The sequence below is a fragment of the Plectrocnemia conspersa genome, unplaced genomic scaffold (genome assembly GCF_051122295.1).
Source record: "Plectrocnemia conspersa isolate PC_06_02 unplaced genomic scaffold, ASM5112229v1 ptg000010l, whole genome shotgun sequence".
In the NCBI taxonomy this organism is placed as follows: Eukaryota; Metazoa; Arthropoda; class Insecta; order Trichoptera; family Polycentropodidae; genus Plectrocnemia; species Plectrocnemia conspersa.
In genome coordinates, this window is record NW_028277174.1 from 25,959,023 (window position 1) to 25,980,857 (window position 21,835).

The 21,835-nt window shown below is 28.5% G+C and overlaps 1 protein-coding gene and 2 non-coding genes across 4 annotated transcripts in view; 2 read left to right on the top strand and 1 right to left on the bottom strand.

Annotated features, from left to right (window-relative positions):
- loh (thrombospondin type 1 domain containing lonely heart) overlaps positions 1–21,835 on the top strand; it is a 263,706-nt gene that overhangs the window by 21,463 nt on the left and 220,408 nt on the right. The gene's annotated exons all lie outside the window — the stretch shown is intronic.
- TRNAP-UGG (transfer RNA proline (anticodon UGG)) lies at positions 1,575–1,646 on the bottom strand. The gene has a single exon. It is a non-coding gene; the product is annotated as a tRNA-Pro (tRNA).
- On the top strand, positions 1,786–1,857 carry TRNAP-AGG (transfer RNA proline (anticodon AGG)). The gene has a single exon. It is a non-coding gene; the product is annotated as a tRNA-Pro (tRNA).

Genomic DNA, 21,835 nt, shown 5'->3' on the forward strand with positions numbered 1-21,835 from the left:
GTCGTGAGTAACTTCTCTTTCCCCCTCCTGAAATAGTTCGGGTTCTTTTTGAATAGTCCGCGTATATTATATTTTAATTTTTACATAAATCGATTCGTTCCCAGTCGCTTTGACCAAGCCCGTTCGTCATAGGATCATAACTCATTCTATTTCTATCGTCGCCGGCTCATGTCTTCCAAATGGCTGTGTGATTATCGAATACGCATTTGACGAAAGGCCACGCCGAATGATGGACTCGAAGGTTGGCCCCTGCTTGACACTATCCTTTCGTCGAGATGGGCATTCTTGTCTTCCGTGTGAACAGCTGGTGGCCCAGATCAACGCCGAGAGGAATTTCGGCAAGCACATGGTTTTCGTTACTTTAGTACGAATGCATATCAAAGTCAAAAGCGATAATCGAATTGAACAGAGAATAAGACCAAGTCGGTGGCTTTTGGTTATCCTTGTCAAATTTTAATGATAGGGTTTAATATAATAGCACAACTAAATTTTAATAATAACCATAGTAGAATAATAATAATGATAAGTCTGATTAGAGTAGTTGAGAAAATCTTAAATATTTTTTAAGCATATATAAAATATATTAAATACATGTAAATAAATCTAAAAAATATATATGTATACTATTGACTCATTACAAGCAAGTAACGTAAAAATCTTAAAATACATTTGATTAAAATATCGTATAAAAGCATTGAAATACATAATTTTTTTATAGTCTGCCCTGAGCTAAACCAATTAACGTATCTAGTTAATACTTATAATGTATTTTTCTCTTATCAGTTGTGTTAATAGCGAGATATTCAACGAAAATGAAATTAATGTAATATTATATAATAATTCATATTTAGCATATCATGTTTAATAACAAACATGATACAAAGATTTGCAAACTTTATCCCGTAAAATATATACATAACGTTCCTTCGACAAGATACGATTCTTAGAATACTTTTGTTTGCTTGCAAACATTTGATCCTACCATGATATTTTTTGATATGGAATATTAGATTTTTATATTGTGTTTTATATATAGTAATTCAATATTAGCTATTCGTGTTTATTATATTATATTTTTCTCTTTATTACGTACTAACTAAATAAAGTTATATATTATATTTAGCTGATATAAGATAAAAGAGGGTGATTCAAACTTAATTTATTTGAGAATAAATTCACTGTAGTTAAATACAGTAACATATGGTATGTTGGAAAATTTTTATAATGATTCATAAACGCAATATAATTAATTTAATTACATTTAATCATATACTTATAATTATTGCTAAGCATTTTTATTAAGCAATTATCAGAATTTCTCTTGACAGTCACTACTACTTAATAACACAAATTATAAAATGCGTTGTAGAACATTGGATTCTCAAAGCATAGTAAAAACATTTTTCTTCATTTTTATTCCATTGTATTGTATTGAAATATGTATTGAAATATTTCACCGTTGTATTTTCGGATCATTTATTATTTATATATATTTATAGAAACTACAATTTAAAAATATCTCCTAAATTTTCCAATTGATATATTTATTTAAAATATTTTACAAAAAAAATACCGGGCTCGTCCGGGATTTGAACCCGGGACCTCTCGCACCCAAAGCGAGAATCATACCCCTAGACCAACGAGCCTCATGTACACGGAAAAATGCACTTTCATTTATGAATCGCTTTCTGGGTCACGTTCGTCGTGTCTAAATGACGATTTCGCAACGTGATGTTGCCAATTGTTAAAATTTTACAAGCTGATAACTTGCTGCTACTTGTATATGGCTCGTTGGTCTAGGGGTATGATTTTCGCTTAGGGTGCGAGAGGTCCCGGGTTCAAATCCCGGACGAGCCCGAAGGTTTTATTTTTACTTTATTTTAACTTTTTTTTTGGAAGATACAGAATTTCATCACTAGATTCTTATTTGTTTAAATTTTCAATATAAACAGTTATATAGTAAGCTTACTTGGGAATGGATCACAATACGGTGGCTTCTCTTTTTCATATTTATACACGGTATAAATGTTTTATAAATACAATTTAATGCAATATTTGTATACTCGCGAACCTTTTGCGATTTTTTGCTGCGCAGTCAAATGAGTCTCGATTTTTATTTATTAATAATAACTGTTCATATTATATTAAATTTATTAATTATTATCACAGTAAACTATAACAAAAAACATTAATTTTTATTTAAATATTTTTTTTAAGTAAAAAAAAATATTTTTTCTGTTACGTTACCAAATTTTTGGCATGTTCCGGTGATGTATACTTGATGTACATATCAATAATTTTTATTCTATTTATTTATAAATATATTCCCATAATAAGATTACATGTTTGACATGGCATAAATATACATTCAGAACTTATACACCTTCAGAACTATTAATAAATATACTTTTCCAATGAACGTAAAAGACAGAAATAGCATAGATCGTATGGCGCTGGACCAATAATTCAGAGCCTGCAAAGCTAATTCATGCGGCAGTCGCTAATTTTTATTTATAAAAATCTACCATTTTCAAAAAGTGATATCTATCGATTTTATGTTATAAAAAAAGATTTTAATTATTATAATATACGTCACTGATTTTCTTTTCTCAATACTTACTTTTAGGCATTAATTGTGTACTGATTGATTTACCCTATCAGCTCTGATTTTACCCATTGTAACATATTGGGCTCACGTCATAATACAACGTAAGATTAAAAAATAAATATTGTTGGATAAGATTCGTTTAAAGCAAAAGTACTAATTTAACCTAACTAACGTTTGTATTTAAGCTTAACTTCGCACTTGATTTTATAAACTTTTGCTTATATATTTAAGTATAAGCCTTGATTTTTTTAGAAAAATGAGGTTAAGGTTTTCTTGATGTTTCCATCCGCTCTTTATGGTCAAGCATAACTTCTTACCTACCGGCTCATTAGCTAAAATACCATTTAGTTTTGCTCCACCTCCGTTGTAGACCTAAGCCGTCACGATTGACGACTGCGGCCGTGTTCTCAGTTACGATGTCTCCCGTCTTGAGGGTAAATAATGAGTAAATCATCAAAAAATATCTTTCACACTGTTCAACTCTAGAGCAAGCATCAATGAATTTCAGTTTCCTAAGTACAGGCGGCCCTCTACTTTCGAACATAATTGGTTTCTAAAAATGTGTGCGAATGTTGAATGTTCGAAAGTAGAGGGAAGTTAAAAAAATTGAAATTGTATATATTTTAAAATATTTATTTATCAAGTAAATATAAGATTTTTTAAGAGGCGTTTAAAAGACATGTTTAAGTGGGGTTTAAGGGTATTTCCTTTAAAAATTTATTAAGAGTTAACTGTTTTACACTATTCTTTTTCTTTTCTTCATATAGTATTTTATAACATGCTATGTCTTTATTAATCGCCCTACGCACTTTAGATATGCATTCTTCATTGGGATCACAATCCTTAATAATATTTAAAACTTTGTCAATATGCGTGAAGGCTTCATTAATATTTTTCATTGTTAAAGAGTTTTCCAAAATAAAAATGTTCCATCTACATTAAATATTTGCCTAAAGGAATATTCTCCTTCTTCAATAATTTTGTATAATTAGGAAATAAATTATTTTGGAGCATCTTTATCCGCATCAGCCGATTCTACAGTAAATATTATGAAAAAAATACCTCATTTTAAAATTGTAAAACCAACCGTTACTTGCTTGAAAAACCGTGTTAAAATATTTTTTTATCTATCCTTCCAATCTTTGTGCAAATTAAATGCTTTTGCTTGAATAATTGAAGTACTCAGAGGGACATCTTTTTGACGTTGGTTATCGATCCATGATGGCAAAAATTGTTCCATTTCATCCATGTTTTTTTAGCCGTGTTTTTTTGGAAAAATATCTTTATAGATTGTGGAAATATATCTTTAATTTTGACAATTTTGAAGGTATTCCTTAATTATATTTTTATTTTGCAAAATTGAACATATCATAGACCTGTTTGTATCATACGAACGTCCGATTGAAGCAAAAGATTCACCCTATCAGAACGTCTAATAATTTCCATCTTTGTCTCGAATTGTGTGAAGTTTATGAGTCCTTGATTTCTTTTTGTTCGTATCAATACTGAAATTTTTCCGTTTTTCACTCATGTTTATAATTTTTTTTAAATTTAAAAAAAATGTATTCTTTTTAAATGTGCGAAATAGCGAATTGTGCGAAAGTCGAGGGCCGCTTGTATACTAAAAAAATAATCACATGGTATGATGCTTAAGTTTATCAAACATCAAGACACTGTTTTTAAATTGTGTTTAGAAGTTGAAGTGGAGTCCTTGAAATGTTTTTTCGAATTAATTATTGTAATATATTATATCTACAAGCTTTCGAAAGACATAGTTACGTAGTATGTATTAGTGACCCAGTCTTCGTTCATTACCACTAGAAATGTCATAAATTGTCTTTCTCTCTATTCGCTCGTGACACTCGTTTATGACCTTCGTTCGTCTGCCGTTCAATTTATTTGTATTCCAATATTATCAATGTGACCGAACAATATTGATCGTGATCATGATGACTATGGGTCTCTCGCTTCAGTCCGTCGTCTACCTCTCATAGTTAATTTATAACACTTTGTCTGCGTAATTTATGCGCGCTCGCGAATTGAACGGGTCGGACAGGGTTGCCGGAATGAGCAGATGAAAAATGATCCCGAGTCTCGAGATGAGTCTCACGTACCTACCAGAAGTGTCAGAACACCAGAAGCGGTTCCATAATCGTAACTGTTCACTTTCATGGAAGCGGCGGTCTTGTAGGTAATGGCGTCGTTTTAAAGTTACTTTGCATAGTTAGTATCCATTATTGTTTTTATGTCACATTCTAGCAACTTTGTGAGGCCTTTTCTGACATTCACTAAGTTTAGTTAAGTCTGTCGTGCTTAAGAACATTTAATTTTTTTTTTTATATATATTTAAAACTATCGACTATGAAATCTACCCTATATCTATGATGCTTTGATGTGTAACTTTTCATGGAAATTGTATACATTTCTGAATATTTTGTTTCATAAAAAAACATTTATGTTTATATTGAGGTTTCCATGTATTTAATAAAGGGCTAATTTGTATGAATTGCCTGACATGAGATTGACAGCAAATATAAATCATTCACTGTAAAGCTTTATGCCTGCACTACACTCTCTGGAAGCTAGCCAAGGTTAGCAAAGGACTGAGAATATAGTGGGTTACTTCGGTTGAGTTTGGTTCTGTCTGCTCTAATCTTTGTTGTTAAGTAGTCCGAGGTTACCGAGAACGGGAGGTAAAGTGGGGGTAATTCAGTCGACTTGGCCAGCTTCGAGCGCTTCCGAACATTGTCGGCATTGTCATCAAAGGGACCAAAGTCGGAGCTGCTCTTTCGAGCGCAAGCTGTGAGATACTTCTCCTTTCGCTCTCTTGCGTGTTAAGTGACGAGAGTGAGAGAGATAATGATATGATTTTTCGCAAACTGAGATAGAATGAGTAGTTCGGTTCAATTTCAGTATGCGCGTAGGTGTCTTATGGTTAATACGCATGTCGAGCGCTGCATCGTGGTCACGTGGTCAAGTTATAATACCACATGCTTATCAGGGACTTCAACAGACTCTTACTGACATCTTTGAATATTTTAGGGCACCAAAAGGGATTAATTATATTTTTGATAGTATATTCTTCTAACAGATATCGTTAATATATTTTTTTTCATATAAAATTAAATAATTAAAAATAATTAGTGGTACTTGATTTTGTTGAAAAAAATCGTTTCGAATATCCTTATGTATTTTCCTATATCGGTTTATATAAATGTCACACCATAACGAATTCTTATTTAGAATCGATGGCGACAAATTCTAGGATAGTCACAGATATGGTGTTCGTATTCTGAAGTATTATTTTTATGTCTTATGGCATTTTGCAAAAGCCGACAAAGATTTTGCGTAAATTGAATATTTACGACCAAAAAGTTTTCACTGATATTGTATTGGTGAGTGCCCACACGAACTTTTATAATTATCAGTAGTGTAATTTTAATAATATGACAATTTAAAAATTGCGATTATTTGGCACATTTTTCGATCGCGCGCAAATATGCGCGCGTACGGACGGCATATGAAATTTCTGGCAGTGTGGCCGCTACTCGGAAGTCGGCGGCCTCGGTCGACTTCAGTTGAACTTCGGTTCGGACAACTTCTAGAGAGTATAGTACAAGCATTAGGCTAACGCTTTTATGTTACAGTGGTAGGTTTACATCTTTATAAATAGATGTTTCATAAGTTCTTATCATTAATATTAACTTTATTATTTTCTTGTATTTTAATAAACAACTTTTAAATGGTTAATTGAAATTATTTTACATCTATGTAATATATGGATTAAAACAAGTACTATAATTATACGTATGTATATTATTTATGTAGTAGAATTAAATTTAATATTTGCTTTTGAACAAACTCGTACTTAATACTGAGTTCTATAATCTAATTAATAAACTAAGTGGATTAAGCTATCATGGGAATCGTATTGTACGGATAAACATTAATAGGACTGAAAGTTCTTTCCAATACACGAGAGACCTTATCTCAGATAGCAAACAATAAGTAAAGCAAATAAAACTTAGCTAGAATATAATGTTATGTATATATATATATATATATATATATATATATATATATATATATATATATATATATATATATATATATATATATATATATATATATATATATATTATTATTATTATTATAAACACGTCATAAAAACTTTATTTATTTTATTAGATTATGATTTTATTTACTGTATACAAATTATACATATGTATATTTATCTCAGACGGATAGTGAGAATTTCGCGTGGTTCGAACATCTTGTTTCACTCAACCGTTCAATGGGAGAGACACGAGCATTGCCTTATACATACAATGTGTACCAAAAAAATTACACGTGAGCCCGATGCGCAAAGCCCTCGTCGTAATAAATCATAATAAACACGATTGAAGATTTATGGTGTTATACATTTTTTCTGGCTATGTATAAACCATTGTCTGTGGGAACTCGAGCAAAATTGGCAAGTGGGCCACTTGATCCAAAAACTTGGACTTTTGGTTCGATTTCGTCGGCGTATACTTGTTTGTTTTGAAGTGGTGTGTATGGTATTCCTTGTTTATGAGTGTATAGTTAAAACCAGTTGCTTTGAGTAATTTATAGCACGAGTGTGTGTGTGTGTAGTTGAAAAAATGGCGTACAAGTGTTTTGATTCGTTCGTAATTTATGTAGTGGCACAACAATCAATAACGCTTTGATGTCTGCACGCCACACGAGTAGCGGTGCAATTATGAAGAATTAACATCTAAATTGGTGCTAAAGTAAATTTGTGCCAAGCAGTAATTAAAAGTGATCTTCGTACATCTTCGAACGTAACTAGTTGAGTAGAAAATTGGCAATGTGAATGAATAGATGAATGAATGAAGGCGTTTTTTGGTGAATGAAATGAATCGTTCTTATGAAAGACATTTTATGATTTCAGAAATATTTTTCCTCATGGATATTAGTGACTCAAATGAGATGTATGCATGTTTTATTATTTTATAATAAATCAAAGTCCGAAACTTGAGGCAAGAGCGTCGTTTAAGCATTTATAAGGTGGTCGGAAAAGTACAGCGCCGATTCAGACCATGCTGTCGTTCGCTATTAACCCCATGTTTCAGCCTTAACAATTCCTATTTAAATAATATCATTTTCATGTATAATTAAATGATATCCCTAATATCGCAAATTATGTGTTTTAAATATTTTTTGTATAGTTTCTTTATCTGAAATTAAGTACTATTTTTTTTAAGAAAAATATATTTTATAAAATTGTGAATTATGTTTATTATTTTATAGTTTATTTCATTTATTTATCAGTATTAAATAATATGCTTAAAAAAATTAAATTTTTAAAACACTAGTTCTGTATTAAAAAAATATCAGGAAATGTATATTATCTGTATGGCGAAAAATCACATAATTGTTATAGACATTTCTTTATATAGTATATACAAATAGAGATCTCTACAATAAAAGGACGGAATAGCGTAGTCGGTAACGTCTCAGACTAGTAACTCCGAGGTAGCGGGTTCAAGCTCCTACAATCCTGCCTCACCTGCAGTGACATCTATTGCTTATAAATTATATAACATATCATAATTTATAATTATCAATATAGATGCTACCGATTCCCAAACTTTCAATCTTGTGAGTTATACTTACTTGTATGTATTTATTATATCTGATTGATTTATATAGTTGGTACAGATTTTTCCCGTTGTAGCGCATTGGGCTTATGTCTTTCAGGTTACATCGAAAGATTTAATAAAAAAAAGGATAAAACTCTGAATGTCCATAATAATTTTAAGAACGGATCGCATTGTTTTATTTGCAAAAATATTATTTATCTGTCAGTTTATATTGAAATTATATGCCGCTTTTAAAAATATTGTTGAAATGTAAATTATTGACAAAACATTTTTGTACTTTATGGTTATGGTAAAACCTAACTGAAACAATGTTATTTTGTTTATATTATCTTTTTGAAAATCTTTATAAATTTAAAAATAAATATTTTCTGCTATGCATTTTTAATACATATATATTACCAATAAAGTTATATTTTCACTGGCGCTTCAGTGAAATCATATCCAAATACATTTTTGCCAGTAGATATAATTTAACTGATTGTCACTAGTGAAATTATATGTTGCTCTCAAATTTCTATAAAATGCAATTTGATAGTTGCGAAAAGTCCATTTGCTAAACTAATGAATGTCCTGAAGCAAACTAAAGTTTTTTCTACTTTTATTAGGTCATTTAAATAATATTATCGCAAGTATAAATATACATCTACTGGTGAAATTGTATTTTGATATAATTCACTTACAGTTGATACAATTATATTTATACTTGTGAAAATATAACTTCACTGAGCAAAACACATTAACTTTTAAAAGTAGTCTAAATTTAAATCAAATTGTTTTTTACTTTATCAATATTTATTTTTTATTAAATTTATAGTTGCTATATGATAATTGTATTGCCACAAAGAATAGATAAATTAATTTATATGCAAATTTACTTATTTTGAACTATATTATATTTATATGAAATTAAATGTCATTGCCTTTTTGTCTTTTTTGTACTACGGCTCATTATCTCACGCTTCGCGTTCATAATATCGAGCTTAGCACTTAGCTTTCTTAAACAGTAGATAAATAACTATGGAATATTATATATTACAAATAATTATTAAAATGTTTTTATGTATTTTTTTATATTATTAGTAAAACCTTTGTAAAATTTTCTTTTTGAATTAGGTATTTAAAATCAGCTGATGCTAAAAAATTTTGACATAACTTTTTTTAAATAACCACAAAGATAAGCTCAGATATTGTTTTAATCTAAAATGCAAAGGATACTAACAACAAAAAAAAAACAAATAAATAGCAACCGACAAATTTAAATTAAAATCTTAAAACTATAAATTTAATAAAATCCAATAATTTAATTATATTCTGATCTAATTTTTAACTTTGTTAGTATGACACGTACTTTGCCATAAAACCGACATAAACCAAATGTGTATTTCTGTTGACACCTTCTACGTATTATGTGTTCCTAGTAGCCAAGCTGCTAAACTATGCCCAAAATTCGCACTCGCTTGTATCTGGCTATTTCTCGCAGCAAATAAACGAAGTCGGATAAACATATATTGTTTATTTCAAATCACTCTTTTCACTTTGCCTAAAACAATGTCAGTTTTAATACTCAATGCGTTGTGTTTTATACATTTAAAAATCTTAATATATATAATATATCTCTTACATAATTAAGGCATTAAATAATATTAAAAATATCTACTCATAATTGCTGCTCAGTGTTGCCATATGGTGAATTTTCAGTCCGAGTCAAAAGCAAAAATATCATTAAGGCATATTTTACTAAAATTTTAGGCTTAAAGAAACAGAAAAAAAAAGAAACTCTTTCTTATACTAAATCTTTTCTGATCTATATTATTAATGTTGAAAATTTTTTTTATATGATTATTTTATATTGTATAAATTTAATATTAATTTACAAATGAATAACCAGTGAAGGCTATATAACAGTTAAATACTAACTGTCACATACAATATTTTTTTTACATAACACTCTTTGAACGTCAGATTAATGTCGTTTAAAAAAATTAGACCCATGTTTATAATGTCATAATGTAATAAACAAAAGCATGAACTGGCTAAACTCAACCGAAACACTTTTCACTCATTAACATCATAACATAATACAAGTTGTGTACACAAGGCATAAATTTATACCAGTCATGGCAAAAATAGGCCGGTACAAATTTAGAAAAGATAATACTCGCCATAGACGTTGAGCTAACAATACGTCACATAGCACTGATCGATCAATCAGCCGGGATTTTTTATTATAATAATTTCTGAGACATCTTTTCATGGCGTGTATACTATGTATGATATAATAATAACAAGTAGTGTAAGTGGTATCACGTCCGTTAAGTAGAATTTTTATCATGTCGACCCTCGTCACAAGCGTGTGCCATATGCGCGCCACTTTGAGGAAATGTGAAAATGTGTAAGTTTAATATATTAAACGTAATAGCAGAAAAATATGACAGTTTGCAAAAAAATAAAGGGTAAAATATAGACGTTGAGTTTTTGTGCGGTTGTGTTTGATAGTAAATTATGTGCTCTAAAAGTATATAATCAATCGTGCTTTATATTAATGTATTTTTGAACCATGATATGTAAGTTATAAGTAAAGTATATAATAAAACTTTATTAGTAACGCCTAGAATAAAAATGTAGAGCATATGATGAGCTTATCAATTTATTTTCAAAAAATCATTTTGTAGTAATGCGTTACATATTGTTATAAACTGATGAGTCTCGATGAATCCCATTGATGCCATCAATTGTAAGTTATGATTTTGCGTGTCTGATTAGGTTCAAAATTTATCTCAAAAGCTATTGTTAACTACAGTTCATATGTGTATTGAAAAGCTTATTGATATGCCATAAAATAAATTAATATATGTAGATATTAGCTTTGACCTGACGGTATGCTATTTAGCAATGCCCCACATTGTAAAAAATAGTACCTTATTTATAACTAAAATGTTACCTTAAAATGTGAAGAAATCATTTCTCATCTTACCGGATAAAAATATATATTTCCATAAAAACATTGCAAAAGCAGTTTCGGAGATACTTGATTGAGTTTGGTTCTCACATTTGCGAATTTATAACGCATGTTTTTTTAAAATGCCAGAAAACCGTTTTTCTATAGTAAAAAAAGACATTGAAATAATACAAAAGGCAGGTTGATTGTTATTCAGTTAAAAACTTACCGTGATTAAAACATAGTTTCATAGAAAATAGTGAATTAAAATATATTTTTCATTTCATTGGCAGTCAAAAATTTTTTTTTTAATTTTTCTGCGTCTATAAAGTATGGTTTATAGAAAATATTTACGTCTCCTTTTCTTGTATGAGTTTGAAACTATTGTAAAAATGGTCGGAATGGCGCAGTCCGTAATGGCTCAGACTATAAACCCTAGGGTTGCAGGTTCGAACCCCAGCAACAGACTCGAATTATTATTTATAAAAAAATGCGCTACTATTAAAAACCTTACAAAGCTGAATTTTAATAAAATGTAGTGAAATAGTTTACACAAAAATTATTATAAATTGATCTTAGTATTGTATCAGACTCTCGTTGTTGTTACCAATAATTAACAGATTTTTCAAATTATAATTATATACACACGTAATGCATTAATCATGTCATTACGCTTAAGTAATTAATATGGAATAATTAAATCATTCACTAGAACAACTAAATCATACAGTCGTATTATTCACGGAGCATTCTTACTCATATATACTAATAACGTGGCAACAAATTTATATTTATTTGATACTGATTCTAACGATTCTCAGACTTTCAGTCTAATGGTGAATACTTACTAATATATATTTATTACGTCTGATTGACTTAGCTAGTAAATGTAAATTTACGCATCAAGCTTACACCTGCTAGGTGACAACTGAAATTTTAAATTGAATACTAGATTTGGCAAGAATACTGTACTATAAAGCGCTTAAAGAATTTCGTACTTGCAATATTAATCTTGAAAATGAGTTTAGTGGAAGTTCTCAATCTGCTGTTGATAATGAAAGATTGGGAAACATTGCTTAAGATAATCCATAAATAATCATTCTGACAATATTCTTTAATTGTTTTCATTTAAAAAAAAATTTTTGAAGAATAAAATGGCTTGCGATAACTACTGGATTTTTTAAGATAATCTAAAGAAATCAGGACAATAGTTGGACAGAAAAAAACTACACAAGATGGTTTTAAATTGATTTTGCAACCAAAATATATATGATATTCTGTGAGAATCTTTTAATAATCGTTTCTTAAACAAATCGAGATTTTAAAATTAAATCATAGAAAAAGTGAAAAGAATACTATTATAGCAAAAGCATTAAAAATATGAAAAAATAAAAATGGGTACCGCACGAACTGACACGAAGACAAAAATAGCAGGTTTAGAAATTTTCATAAATAAAAGAGAAAAAATTTTGAAAAGAATCATTACATCATCAGAAGAAATCAGGACAATGGAATAACAGAAAAGAAGCTCCATAAAGGAGTTAGCAACCGAAAAATAAAAGGGTAAAAACATGGTAGTATTTTGAAGGACTTATTTAACGAGCATTTCTTGAACCAGGCAAAACTATACTATTAAAGCGGAGCCATAAAAAAATAAAATAAAATGGAAAAATGAGTTAAATTTAAGTAAAATGGAAAAAAACCGCACAAATTTAAATAAAGAAAAATAAAAACAGCACGTCAAGAAATCTGTTCTTCATCAATATTTAGAAACAATAGAACAACATTTTTGAATAGAGATATTACCTACGATAAGTATTTTTTTCTTAAAGATTACCAGAAAAGATCAGGACAATTGTTAGATGTAAAAAAGCTCTAAAATCACCAGAAAAAAAAGTAATTACAACTATTATTTGAAAAATATTTTGCGGTAATTATTCAGTGATCGTTTCTTAAGTCAGGTTAATGAAGACTTACAGCAAAGCCATAAAAAATATGAACGGGTACCGCACGAACTGACCTAAGAGCAAAAGCAGCACGTTTAAAAAATCTGTTGTTCATAAATTCTCTGAAACAATAAGAAAAAATTGATTTTAAAAAAAAAACATTATCTACGATGAGTAATATGTTCTCTGCGATAGCCAGAAGATATCAGGACAATATAGATAGCAGAGAAGCTGCAAAACCTACTCCGGAATCAATTTTTTTTTTAAAAAGTGTGACTTTGGCAAAATTACTGTTCGATTTTTCTAACCGGACTATTATAAAATTAAACATAAAATAATATTGCTTTATGATTTTGTAAACATTATTCTATATTACATTTATTACTTATGTAAAATTAAACGAATGGGTATTAAAAATTCTGTACCATCCCTCATATTTCTCTGACCTTGCTCCTACAGTTTAGCATATTTTTAAACATTCAGACTTATTTTTTTGAATACGAAATTCAATAATCATAGATATACTACTAAAGCGTTTGACAACTTCTCGACCTAAATGAAAAAAATATTAAGTAATTAAATTAAATAAATTTTTACAAAAAAAAATATAACTGTAGAAACAGCACTACAATATAATAATGTGCTATATTTGTAGTGATTTTTGATTGGTAATCAATTTCAATAAATATTATATATGATTATTAACTGTTTATTTCGCCTTTTCTTAGAGATACAATCTAATGAAAAAAGTACAAAATTCTCTTGAAATTATCGTAGCCATTAAGACAAGAGAAATGTAAATTCCTTTTATATGTATGTATATAGAGAAAAATAATTCAACAAACAAACTGAAATTTAATTATGTAATAAGCTAAACTTCGCCAAAGCTTAAGCTTATTTTTTCAAGATTAAAATTCGTTTATGAAACAGTTTAAAAGCGCTGCGGGTCGCATTAAAAGTTCGTAAAATCAAATGTGAATTTTCCTTTGTCACTTTGCGACTACGGACACGGGGATTAGGATACACAAAAGGACCGCGACGCTCATTATCCCGATAGACCGTGTACTTTCGACTGGGACACGACAGAATTAAGCAAGCATGGGTATTCAATCTGAAATCAAAATAAAATCAAGGTTTCAACTTAGAAAAGTATTATAATGACATTTTAAATTTGTGTTTTGAAACAATGTTAAAATAAATGAGAAACAACTGTGACACACATGTTGCTTAGAAAGTTTTTAAACTTTCATTTCATATTTTTTGCTTTACATATAATCTATAAGCACTTCAAAGGCAAAACATTTTAACTGATATAAAAGTCTTCATTGTATTAATTTAAAATAGCACCACATTACACTAGTAGATAGTAAACTAATCTTTGACAACAATTCCAGATAATGTTCCTCATTAATATATTTATTTTTATTTTTGAGCTGTCTAGTATATTGATCAAGGAGAGTATTTCCATTAATTCTGACTAGAATCTAGTTAATATTACAACGTAACTCAGGTTTGCTCTCTAGTTAATTATTGTGTAAGAACTCATAAGACGGTTAGCCACGATGTGTTCCTGCATCCTTTAAAGTTAATTAAAGCCGAGTATTAGTTTACGGGATTGTCGATAATTTGCAATTTTGAAACTAGTTTCCCGATACCTATATAATGTTGTTAACCCGATCACGTGGGATCTCTTGTCTAGATTGTGAGGCGGCGTGTGACGGTGGGTGTAAGCTGAAACACGGTGAATGAACAACGACGTTGTTTGTAAATTATTCATATCGAGATTGTAAATTTGATCGTTTTTCAATGGGCGACTCGTTTACGTGTTCGGAATCCAATATTCTGGCCTACCTACCGGTAGTCGGCGTTGTTGATTTGCGTTGTTTGTGAATACAGATGTTTTAGGACTTAGTGACAATTTAAAGTCAAGTATATGTTTTTTTAATAACTAGTCCTTGTTTCTTGGTGTATAAGTAAACCATTCGTTCACATCCTTATGAGGAACGGTTCTAGACAAATCCGCAATATTGTTATTAAATAGAAATTAACAATCAAAATCTTTGCTTAGCGACAATATTATTTTTCCATATAAATCTGGATTTTATAATTGCTGGGGTTTATCATCGTCTTCAAGTGGTATTGTAGGTTAGTGATTGTGGACTAATATGGACAAAAACCGCGTTGCTGATCCACTAAAGCCTACCGACATTGATAACGCATATATATTTATTTTATATGTTCATTCTTAAAAGCTTTAACAAAAGAGAAAAAGGTATTATTTAGACAAGGGGTCGGTAAAAAATTTCGTGGAGGGCCAAAACGTCAAGAATCAATCTTGAGAATATTTATATAGATAAGTCTACTTAAAAAACATGCTTTATTATTTATTTATACACGATTTGCGAGATTATTATACACACTATTATAGAAACAGATCATTTTGCGATAATATAATTTAACGTAATATGCTTTACTTATGATAATAATGTTATACCTTTTTTTGAGCTAACATTTCATTAAACTAGGGTGCTAAGTACGTTACTTTCTATCGACAAAATTTATTCCAAATTGTCATCTGTGAATTTTGACCTAATAATGTAATTTTTTAAAAGCGTATTTTATGAGCACTACTAAATACAAATATAAACCTCTAAGCGGTTAATCTTAATTATTTCTGTCGTCTGTAAGACACATTTAGATAATTATTTTTATTTTCAAAAACTTATAATTGAAAGTAAGATGAAAGTTTCCTATTTGTAGTATATTTTCTTAAATCGAAATGTATGCTACACATTTATTTATTTTCAATTTAGAAACAATTTGTGGCATGGAAATCATTTTACCGTAGTGTAATTTTTATATGAGCACTATTTTTCATTTTTTTGTTAAGAAATCTTATGATATCTGCAGCACAAACTTATTTTTAATGTCATTCACTATTCTATAATAGTATCTGAAGGTAGGTTTTTAATTAAAGAAAAATTTTATTTGCTCTTCTAAGCAATATATTATACTTAAAAATTGCTGTACGGTAGCATAAGTCAAAATGTTACGATTCTATTTCTGAGAAAAATAAGTTCAGCTCAATAGCACTTGAAATGTTGATCTATTTTCTACAAAGTACCTGCTGATGAGTAATACAATAAATAATCACAGGCCTCATAAATTTTTCATCCACTTGAAATCAATTGCCTATTGACGTCACTCACAATGTGCTCAACTTTACAACAAGGCTGATAAATATATATTTACTTAGGACAATTAAACATTACTTAATTAATTTATATTGATAAATAGCAATCGTTTAATAATCATTAAATTAACTACTTTTCAACTACTTTTTTTATTTTCCAGGAAAAAAAATTCGTTTTAACCTTTCAATAATACAATGAATAATCACAATGTATTTTCACAGGCCTCATTAATTTTTCATCTACTCAAAAACAATTGCTTGTTGACGTTACTCACAATGTGCTCAACTTTACAGCAAGGTTGATAAATATATATTTACTTAAGACAATCAAACTTTACTTGATTAATTTATATTGATAAATATCATTCGTTTAATAATTAATAAATGAACAACTTTTCAACTATTTTTTTTATTTTCCTGGAAAAAAAATTGTTTTGAACTTATCTGCGAGTTGTGAATATCGTGTCAAGTGCTTAGTCTGGTAATTACATATAATATATTATTTTATTACAAAAATATTGTCACTGATTATCTAATTTTATAACAAAATAATTTATACGTCCCTTTGCTTTAAAATCATGACATTCGAAATCCACTAGACTTTTCTTTTCTGGCTTAGATTATTTACGTATAATGAAATAGGAACAAAATATTCCTAAAAACGATAAATGAGACACTAAATATGCTGCTGATATCACAGTTAAAATTTAATAGATATGATTATTTAAAAAACAATGTAATTATTATCTAAAGCCTAAAACAAGTTGAGCTAAAAGTTACTTTTTTATATGAAAAATATCTTTTCCTATAGTTAATATTATTATTTATTTATTTATATTATGATATTCTACAAAGCATTGAGATTTTTATTCATAATTAAACAAATACATCTTTATAACTCTCTAGCATTCCTAAGTCCAAAAAATATCAAAGCTTAGTAATGAACACATGCACTTTAAAAATATTTAGAAATAAATGAAAATAATATATAGATTTTAATTTCTGTTATAAGATTTGCTTCTCAAGGATTTTACAGGATTTAGAGACCACTTAGTATGCATCTCAGAGTAGTGCTACTGATTTCAAGCTCTTGAGAACGTCAGATGTCTCTTGTTTTTCATCATCGCTACATGTTAAATATTTTCCTGGATACGACCTGAGTGGTTCTTCCGCTTCGTGGGAGATCTTTGACTGATCCTTACACCTGGAAATGCCAAATCAATGGCATAATCACTGGTTTAAAATAAATATCTGTTGTTCTTTGATTTTTTCTTATTACATATTATTTTAAATTTTAATGAAAATGAAAATGAAAATAATATATAGGTACATAATGCGACTTTATGTTTACTTTGTGCTTTGTATGTATATCATACTTTATCAGAATCAATCATAAAAATCTATTTAGCATTTAAGTATATTTAATTTGTAATATTTTGTGTTAATAAGATGCAACATACTTAATCAACAATACAAACTATGAAAATATATAGATAGAATTCCTTATAGAAGTACTTACATTAATAGCTCATTACTTTGCGTTGGTGTGGATACAGTATCCTACTTCGTAAGTGAGAGGTAAAAATAATTCTAGTCTTTTTTTATAAATAAAGCATATCCTTTGACTGTTATTACTTATTGATTACGAATTAGGAATAGCTAAAGATTATTCTTAATAATAATATATATATATATATACTATATAACAAAACTCTTCCACAACACATGTTATTAAATGATCCATAATTTGTTATGACAGCTTAATTTTACATATTATTTTATATGGCATGATAATACATTTTTTTTGCATTAAATCACGACTTATGATTTTCAATTATTATTTTTTTTTAATTATAATAATAAACCCACAATACTTATACACATTTCATGTCTTTCATTTTGTTTAATGCCCTAAGCAATCATCCAGCAACAATGATACGATCTAAGTACCATCCATTGCTTTTTAAATGCTCTCTCTGATTAAGATTTCATCGCGATTTTATCATTACAAGTGTAGTCAAATCACTTTCTTGTTAAAATCTAACAGGTGTATCAAAACGACATGAACTAAAATATAATTCATTTATAAAATCGCTTCTTTATGCAAAAAAACATTTAAATTTATACCACACACGTTTATTATCTTATATTTTATTAGTATATAATAATAATAGGCAAAAAACACTATGCGTGGGTTAATCTATTATCGTTTTTCGCTATATATTTTGTATATAAACGCTTGGAGCGCAAAACCAACCTAAGTAACAATTGTAACGGATATAATATCGCTATGTTTGTTTTATCAAAGATTGTAATTATTTAACTGTGTTATTCTGTAAAGAATTTACCCTCACTCTCGTTTTCCTCGAGGCTCTTTCATCCGCCAGATTGATGGCAACATAGTTTGTCCAGCCTCCGGGTTTTTATCCGCGAGATCTTCAATAAAACCAAACGCCTCACTCGTGAGATAAATCTTCCATTATTGAATATCCAAAGAAGGTCGTGGTTGATGAAACACATTATAGAGTAGGTGGTATAGTAGGAATTTTGTACTATTAAATAAAACATTCTGGCAGATAAGCTTATGAATGGAAATTGCTATCAAAACATATTTTTAACTCGTCTATAAATAGTACTTCATTGAATGACAAGCTTCAAATTAATAATTTCTTACGGTGTTGAACGTTGATGATGAAAAATGCATGCTTAATGATTTTTTTCTTTTTAATAAATGACAAGATAGTCATCTATAGTGACTGGGCAGTTTGTAGCTTTAGCGCCGATGGTAGTAGCTTCTGAGAATGATACGTGATTATTTTTATTAATTACGGAACGATCAATTCATTAACGTTAAGCAGTTAAACTGGAATTTGAGCGATTCGTTATGATGAATAATTTTAGTTATGTGTGATTATTAGAACCGACACGAATCGATCGAGCGATTGCCCCGGGCTTTAAATTATTGAGCGTATAATATGTTATCACATTTAACGTGTAATAATATGTATGTAGTATAAATCTTTCAATTTATGCCAAAATTTGATAGTAAAAAAACATCTTGTGTGAAATAACGAGGCGTAATATTTCATCAGAAATGATATATTGGAGCAGTGGATAGCGATGCTTTATAATGCTACTAAATAGCAATAAACAACTAGAATTTCACAATTTTTGTCACAAATACAAGATAACTATATTTATATATTCAATTCTATGCTATTTTTAATGTCCATAAATGTATTTTATTATTATATATTTTTGATTTTTTAGGAACATTTTTTTAGCAAATTAAATATTTTTATTTTATTAATTCGTATTTTTTGTATAATACATAAATATTTTTTTTAATATAAATATAAACTCTTAGTGTAAAAAAACGTTACAAAAAATTGCTTAAGACTCAGGAATCTAGATTCTTAGTATGAAAATTAACTACAGCAAAAAACTATATGTTTTTCTTTAATATTACTTTGTTCAAGTTTTTTTTTATTATTTAATAATTTGTACTGATGGTGGCCTATTTATGTATATATAATATTTATTTATTCATTCATTATGACCAAAAATTAGCGGCGGATGACACCACATTTGTTTGCTGGACTTCGACAGGAAGACAGCGGCGGTGGTGCCTCATCCACCGTACATATTAATATTTAATTACCAAACATGTAATTATTTTCTAACTTTCAATAAAATACTACTGCAGCGGCTTAACCTAACCTAACCTAACTACAAAGTAAAGCAAAGTACACATTTTCGGCTTCCAAAACCCGTAAAATAATACAAATCACGATATTCTGGCCAGTTTTTTAATACTAAAATACCGGTATATATGTATTATTAATTTTATATGTTCAATCTGTTATTTCAACTTTAATTAATTAGTTTAAGATATTAGGTGTAAATAAGCTATTCACAAATTAAATCTTGAGATAGAATGAATTATAACGATCTAAGCTGTAATATTATAAACCACATATCTGAATTTCATTACAACCTTAAGATTAACTTTTTTCTTACGAAACGAAAAAATCCCTTGGTCTCGGTGGTGTGCACTGTATTTTTTTATAAATTTAAATAATCTTTCGCTGTAACTTGACAGGCATAAGGCCAATGCATTACAACGGGGTAAATCCGTGCTAACTGGGTAAATATTAAACACCAGATTTATTTAATTAATTACAAATTAATTAATAGCTGTCACTTTGTACGTGTGGCCGGTTTTTAATCCTTTAAGTAGTGAGTTAATTAGTTAGTATACATCTGGGAGTCAGTTAATTTTCCGTATAGTTCTATAATTATTTCTGTTGTTATTTATTTATTACCATTTAATATTGCATTTATAGTAAATACTAATAAAAAAATTTAGTGATACTATTAGTTTTATTGCTTTGATTTATTTTAACACTTTTCTAATATTAAATTTTATTAATTTATTTTACATATTTATTATATAACATTCAGTTTCTGTAGATTTTTATATCAATACAGAGACTTTCAATATTTTTTATAAAACTATTTTTGGTTATGTTAATTTATTTCGCACTTTATTGGTATTATTTTGTATAGAAATCATTTACAAAAAAAAATTAATTTCTTCAGTTATATATGTAAATATATAACTATCTGGGGTACCTCAAAATAGTGAAAGATTGACCGCCGTACACGTACGGTAATACTCCTCAAACGGTTAATATTAACGCATTTTAATAAATACAAATTAGAGTCTGCTGCCGGGGCTCGAACCCGTTGCCTCTAAGCTAACACCTTACTGACTACGCTTTTTCTTAAATTGTGTTAAAATAAGTTATTTTTAAATTAGAATAACACAAATATTATCACATAATATTTTTTATTATATTAGTCAAAGTCAAAACATATCAACTATTGTTGAAAAAACGGCAAAATTATATTTTTATAATTTATTATGCAAGTAAAATATGTATGTTTTGAGGTTTTCACATTATAATATTACATGTACACTTAGTATACATCATAAAAAGCTTGAATTAATATTATATTAAATAATAGTAAAACACGCAGAGATTTCAAATAATATATAATTGATGAAATATTGTATTTTTATGAAAATTATATTTTCAGTTTATTATACAATTTGTGCATGAATTGTTAGAAACTATTACTAGAAACTATGAATGTAAATGCGTATATTATTAGTAAAATAAGTATAAAAAAAAAATTATTTAAGTTAAAATATGATTATTTCCTATGTATATATTTTTGTACAATTTCAATTCAGCGCAAATTTTTACATATCAAAAATACTTATACTATTATCTATATAAATAAAATACTTTTTATTTGTATGGATAGGATAAGAATAAAGTAAGGTAAAAGTTAAATAGTATTATGATCTTTACATAATCTGTTTCTAATCTGAATTGTTTAGATTAGAAATTGCTTCTTAGGAGGCAAAATTGCCTTTAGAAATAACTAAATGATTGATTTTATGACCTGCAGTATTTATTAATTTATTTTATTATA